Genomic DNA, 5503 nt, shown 5'->3' on the forward strand with positions numbered 1-5503 from the left:
ATTTGATGTCAGTTCTGCTTGACTCTTACTGGAGACATTTAAAAACATCTATATAAAAAGGCTAAAAAATATTTAAGATTTTTCTTTTGCTTAACAAAAGAGGAAGATGAGGTTGAATTAGTACAAATATGCATCATAGGTATGTAACCAAACATACCTATGATGTTTGACATTAACCCCTTCATTAAGCCATGAAGGGGGTTAATGTTGTCTCAGTCAAAAGGTATTCGTCTCAAAAACATTTTAGGTCAGTTTGAGATATCCGAGTTTCAAATTTGATGTCATTACTAAAATTGATGCTATTACCAGTTTAATATTTTAAACTTGTTCAGTTTAATATTTTTGATTGATTAATGTAAGGTAATCATAAGAAATTTGATTATGTTTGTAAATTATGTGAAGAAATTGCAGCTCATATTTTATGTTTTTTGGATGATAGTTTGTACTTTGTACCTGTACCCTATTGAGCTGTACTGAGATGTACAAGTGTAGAATGGACAACTGTCAGGTTAAATATGATATCGACTGAATTTTACAGATTCTTTGAGCGTGACAGTAAGACATAATGTGCAACCCACCAAGCTTCTCCTTGTACGACTTTGAAATTCTTTTTTTTTTTTTTATTTTAGTCAGCTGTTATGCATGGAAAAATTTACAACTTTTTGTCTTAGTGCTCTAAACGTCAAAATTCTGTACTCGAAATTACCCAAAAGCAGACCACAGAGATGAAGTGGGGAGGCCGTGTGTGGAGGGAGGGAGAATAGGGCGTAGGGGGGATATTATGACAAATTTCACTTGATGAACATGTTTAAAACTGTGCAGGGTTTTCTTTCTTCTGAAGAAAATTGCGTCTCCACAGAGTTTATTTGTATTGCCTGGAAATGTCAGCAGACCTCCATTAGGAGCAGTGGCCACAATCACGTGTGCTGACAACAGGAAATGTGTGTTTATTTAAAGGAGGATCACTTGACACAGTATCTGTGTTTACAGCATCTTCCCCAAACAGTTCACAACTGCCTTGCTCTGGCGCAGCTTCTCTTCTAATTGCACTTACCTACCTGAGCCACCATGCCCACATTTCTGAGTCCTCCAACTCAAACTGTAACAGTTTCTAATATATTCTCGTCACTTATTTCTAAAACAGAAGGGTTCTTTTGGAGAAATCTATTCTGTTTTCTGACATCTCGAAGTTAGTTTAATCCGAGGTCACACACAGGTTTAACTATTCTCAAGAGAGAACATAGACGTGTATTTGCATACGCCCACTTGTGTTGAAAAGTAAAACTGTCGAACACCAATGCACACAAAGATTCCAAACAAATCTGCAGGAAGTCCATTAATACTCAACACACTCCACAAGTATGCATGCAAATAGAGCCACCCTGCTGCTCTACTATGTTTCTGCACTTCCCTTTTAGACAAAAAACTCATTGTTCCAGACTGTTCTTCATCTGCACTCCCTGTGAAGCTGCTTCTTCACCCTTAATATCATCTCAATCTCCCATTGAACTCTCTCTCCCCCATTACCAGATATGAGGTTTTCTGGCAATAACTAGCCACAGATGTGAGGAGTCTCCAATGGTGACGGGTCGGCACTCGCGTGGAGCGAGGCAGAGGGCTTCTGGGTTTCTCTAATTTCCATCTCCTAGCAGAAGTCTCGCAGACGAAGTGAAAACACCCACTGGATTCTTGCAAGGAGAGTCAGTAATGAGATTGTGGCAGTGAGGAGTTTTTTGCCGCAAGCTCAGACTGGTGAAGGTTATTCACTCATATGCTGCTTGTTATGTGTTTATGTATACTAAAAAGTATGAATAGATGTGTTTTATATACATTTTATACTTTTTTTATTTCTTAGGAATAAAATTAAAAACATGCTAAAACAGAAAACATGTTTTGCTACAGTGAAAGTGTCTGACTCATCGATGATTCTTTATTGTTGCAAGGAACTCTGCAGTTCCCGCAGGACTTCACAGGACCATTACTCACCAAACCAGACAGAATATAGAGATGGAGTCTGTTTCCTCCTACATATTCATCCAGCTACTTCTATGTTTTGTTTTGCTCACATGACGTGATTGTTACAAAATAGCCAGATATTTCCACATTCCTGTAAATCTTTAGACTAACTTGATACCTAATCAATACTCTGCTCTGTGCTAAGGGCTGCAGTAAAGCTGGATGAGTGCTACATCAGAGCTTCTTGAAAGCACTGCCATAAAGTTTCATGCTATCTCATGCTGTCATCACTGGAAACAGAGATCGCACTCATCCATCCACCCCTCTTCCTTACCACTGAGTTCATCTTATCTAAGAGGGAACCAGCAGAGCAGTACAAACAACTAACCAGCCTATTGAGTTTCCCGTTGTTGACAAGTGGCTTCCAATTATCTGTTATATTAACAACACTCTGTTGATAAGTGAACATGATAGAGGAAAGATTGACAAAACAGGATGGGTGAGAAAAAAAAACTGAGTGAATGGTAACACACTTTAGAAACTAGAGGATTTAAACTATATCTGTGTCTAAATCTTCCCAATGGGATTTTTTTTTTTTACATACTTTTGTAAATTCTTGACATAGTTGTTGTTAAAATCTAGCCGGATTTTGGTTGTTTTAATAACACACCCCTCAGTCAAATATGGACACACCCACGCCAGGGTTGGTATAACATAACAGGGTTGGGTGATTGGCTTGATTCACCAAGATTTACTATTCAAAAATAATGGTTAGCGTGGCTGATCGTTTAAGTACCTGCTTAATTGATGGGACTGGATCTTCATAGTCACAGGTAGGGTACACCTTGGACAAATTGCCAGTCCATCACAGAAACACAAAACACAAAAAGAACCTACACACTCATATCAGATACACCATTTAAAAAGAAATGAGAATGAAAATCTTATTGCTGGGAAGTCACCATGTTAACAACTGCCTCAATATGTAGTTCAGAATGAATGATGGAAAATTAAAAAAAATATCTTATATCTAAGAGTATTTATTGGAAAACAAATAGATATGGATAACAAGACCTGTACTCATACCACTATAAAACATTGACTTTCTAGATAGACTATTTGCAGTTGTTTGGCAGAAGAATAAATGTTAAGCACAACCAGAATTAGCTTTTGCTAACTACTAAGCATGTAAAAGGCTAATATCAATTTACATAAACATGTTTTTATAGTGTGAACTTTAGTAACTAACATTGTTAAATGGCATAATTTTTAAAACCTCAATCTATTTAACAATTTGGTTTCAAAACATGCTGCTTTGAATCCTATACTTGTCTTCTGCTCTGTGGTGAAGGAGCTAAGTCCAAGAGAACGCCACATGAATTTTCCATGAATATATTTCAAAACTTATAATATTTCAAAACATATTCATAGGCGTAACTTCCTGAAGTTACAGGGTGGCTGGGCTCTCCCTTAGAGATAGGGTGAGAAGCTCAGTCATCCGGGAGGGACTCAGAGTAGAGTCGCTGCTCCTTCACATCGAGAGGAGCCAGTTGAGGTGGCTCGGGCATCTGGTCAGGATGCCTCCTGAACGCCTCCCTGGTTAGGTGTTCCGGGCACTGTCCCACCGGGAGGAGGCCCCAGGGAAGACCCAGGACACGCTGGAGGGACTATGTCTCTCGGCTGGCCTGGGAACGCCTCGGGATTCCCCCGGAAGAGCTGGAAGAAGTGGCTGGGGAGAGGGAAGTCTGGGCCTCCCTTCTGAAGCTGCTACCCCCGCAACCCGACCCCGGATAAGCGGAAGAAGATGGATGGATGGATGGATGGATGGATGGATGGATGGGTAACTTCCTGAAGAACTGGTCTGGAATTGTTCCCACCAACTTTGGCCAGACAGGGACAGGTGTGTGTATGTATGGTTGTTTGTCCTGTCTGTCTCTGCGTTGCCCTGCGACAGACTGGGGATCTGTTCAGGGTGTATGTTAGCTGGAGATAGGCAGCAGCTGCACCCTGTATTCGAAGTGTTAACAGCCAGTTAATGCTTTTTAAATTTTTTTTTGTAAAACGTAAATGGCAAGTCCGCTCAGTGATCTTGTGGAGTGGACGTCACGTGACTTACTGCACGTGGCAGAGCGCCGCATGTGCTGCTGTTTTGCATTGAGTCAGGAATATCGGTGGTTGGGAAAATGACACAATCAAGCAAATAATCTGACAAAGGGACACAAAGTTTTGATATTAATTGTCAATTGTGAACTCAATAAATGCAACAAAACAAGTTTAAAGAGGATATTATGTAAAATCTACTTTTTAAAGATTATGATGCCATAATGTTATTCCCTCAACAGAGTGTTGCTTTAATTCTGTCATTTATGTTGGAGAAATCCTTGCTATCTATATTCACAAAGCTCCTCCTTGGAGCTACAATCTCCAGCTGAGCTTCAATCTCACTGAGCACTTCTCCCCAGTGCTTTCCACTTTCAGCTCCACCAGATTAGTGGCAGCAGCAATTAGCAAACACCTCCAGGTGTCTGGTGAGCTTGTCATATCTCAGTCCAACATTCCTAAGGATGGTTGTAAATGGCTTAATGGAGTAGCACTGTTGTGATGATGTACTGAAGGAGGAGTGTCTGAAAGAGTAGGAGCTTCTTAAAGATACAGAGGCCCAATTTCAAGATGCCATATTGTCAAGTCAAATTCCATTTACAGTATGGTTAATGTATAAATATTTTTTTCAAACAACCGAAAGTAACAGTTATTTGATTGTACTATATGTACAATGGCACTGTGTGTCTGAAAAATAGAAAATACCTTTTAAAAAGAAGCTTAATTATTTTTTAACTAAACACTTTAATAAACATATTCACACTTAAAATGTCTTATTTTATAAGCGATATTTCTTGTGTCAGGGTTGGAAAGGTCAAAGAACTCTAATAGCTATTACAATTTGCACATGAATTAAATCACACATTTACGTCGATACTTCTAATTCATTTACAAACAACTTTGTGGAAATAGGATTAGTTAAACCGTAAAACTTTTGGAAGGTTTAAGTAATAACCTATTACTGGCCTTAATGGCCACTTGGACTAATTTTAATTTTTATGTCTGCAGACCTATCCCGATAAAACTCAAGGATTATTCACTTTTCAGTTTCAGGTAGTCGGAAAAAAACTGTTAAAAGGCAAAACTAAAGACAAATGGCAAATTCCCTCAGCGCTGACGGGATGATAATAAAAGGGTTAAAGTGAAGACAAAAAAATAACACGTGAAATATATAACCTGCTTAATTTGTTTATTTGAACAAAAACATGCAACCCCATTCACATCATAAACAAGACACATCCAGCCCCACACAGGTTTGAACATTCGCATTCCCCTTTAAATATTGGTAAAGTACGTATTTGCTGCTTGCGGGAAGATAAACGCGAGAAAAAAAAACCGAGGTGAAAAATAAATAACACTCAGAGCAAGAAGATAGATGCGTAACTCTCTGGCGCGCACGCCAACAGGCAGAGGAGGAGGATGGAGGGAGCGGGGGGAGGTGAATAAG

The sequence above is a fragment of the Xiphophorus hellerii genome, chromosome 2 (genome assembly GCF_003331165.1).
Source record: "Xiphophorus hellerii strain 12219 chromosome 2, Xiphophorus_hellerii-4.1, whole genome shotgun sequence".
Lineage (NCBI taxonomy): Eukaryota > Metazoa > Chordata > Actinopteri > Cyprinodontiformes > Poeciliidae > Xiphophorus > Xiphophorus hellerii.